The sequence below is a fragment of the Pygoscelis adeliae genome, unplaced genomic scaffold (genome assembly GCF_000699105.1).
Source record: "Pygoscelis adeliae isolate BGI_AS28 unplaced genomic scaffold, ASM69910v1 Scaffold346, whole genome shotgun sequence".
Lineage (NCBI taxonomy): Eukaryota > Metazoa > Chordata > Aves > Sphenisciformes > Spheniscidae > Pygoscelis > Pygoscelis adeliae.
Window position 1 is genome coordinate 258,444 of NW_008824902.1, and position 1,743 is coordinate 260,186.

Below are 1,743 nucleotides of genomic sequence, written 5' to 3' on the forward strand. Positions count from 1 at the left end.
AATCCAGGCCTCCCCGCTGCCCAGCCCCTGCCCTCAGCAGAGTCCAGCCCAAGGTCTCGGTGTACAGCTGGGCAGGAGCGGCACCAGGACACTGTCTCCCTGGCAGCCCTTGCCTGGGCACCAGAGAGCAGGCGGCAGCGGGGTCAAGGTTTGGGGCTCCATCCAGAGCATCCCTGTGTCTGGGGAGGGCAGCGAGCAGGGAAGAAACCCAAAGCGCACAAAGCTCCTCGGGTGCATCCAGGACCTGGGGGGTTTACGGTGGCGGTATGGCCCCAAGCCCTGAGCACATTGGCAAGGGAGAAAGCAGCATCTTTTGGAAGCGTTACGGTTGGTTTCTTGGAGGGGCTTCACGAGGGGTTTTGGAGCCCGACTGCCTGCACCTGCGGGCTCCGGCTGAGCCACGCTAAGTCACGAGGCACTTTGCAGGGAGCCAGGCCAAGGGAAGGTGGCGTCTGGAGAGAGGATGTGAGTCAGCAGCTTGGGGGTTGGGGGGCTGAGCCAAGGAGCCAGCGCAGGAGGGGTGCGGAGAGGAGGAAATAGGTGGGAATTGGGAGAGCTGGAGGGGGAGCAGGGGTGGGCAGGGAGGCAGCCCACGTTCCCTGGGGCAGACGTGACCTGGCTGTGCTGCAAAGGCTCTTCCCAGCGTGAGAAATGAAGCAAGTGGCGATGTGGCTCTGCTGAAATAGGAGAGGGGCTACTCCATCCCCCCTCTCATCCTTTACTGTGGGGCTGGGAGGCTTTGCGGGAGCTGGAGGGGTCCTCCCGCCATCCTGGCAAGAGGCTGAGGCCAGGGCAGGGCTCAATCCTGCCCTCTTACCAGCTAAGCAAAGCCAGAGACAAAGATACTTTTTTTTTTTTTTTAAAGTAGGAAAAAAACCACTCTGCCTTTAATCACAAGGCAGCAGAAGAAGCTGCCAGGCCACGTGTGCTGCTCCCTCGCTCTTCCCAGCACGCAGGCTGAGGCCCTTTGGGACCACGTTCCCCCATCTCACCCTGGGCAGGGCACCCGAGGACTCCCTGCAGGTAGGTCTGTAGCCCGTGGGTGCACCGGGCCCATGCACCCTGCTGCCAGCCACCTAGGACAGGCTCCCCACCCAGCTGGTACACCCCACTGCTAGGGACGGTGCTCCCCCATCAGCCCCCCCGGGCTGGGCACCCCCGGTCGGGGCCAGGGATGATGCTCCACGGGGAGCTGTGCCGGGCTCAGCCCCGCTCGCCCATTGGCAGGATTTTGCTGCAGTCTACTCCGAGCCGGCGGTTTTGGTGACTGAAGAAAGCAGCGCTGCTGGCGGGCTGGGTCAGATGGGGCTCTGGGGAGGGGGGAGGCTGGGGTGGGGGGGGGGGGATGGTCTGGCCCTGGGGTGGGGGGGGCTGCTCCCAGTGGGGCCTGGGGATGGGAGCATCCCGAGTTGCCATGGTGACACCGGCTGCATCCTCAGGCAGGCGAAAGCATCGCTGGTGCAGTCCTGCATGGGTGTTCCTCACCTTCCCTCCTGGCTGCTGTCCCTGGGGAATGCAGGGCTGGTTCCTGGCTTTTGGGGTGGCACTCTGGGGACAGAGCAGGGGGACCGTGCCAGGTGAGCTCAGAACAGAGCAAAGCAAGCCCTCAGCTGCAGCCTGTTGCACTGGGGCTGTGCGGTGGCCCTCCCTCTCCCAAAAAGGTAACTCCCCGCTTCCACAGCATGCCCGGCCTCTGATCCCACCGGGACCCCGATTGCAGGGCTACGAATGAGGACGCAACTG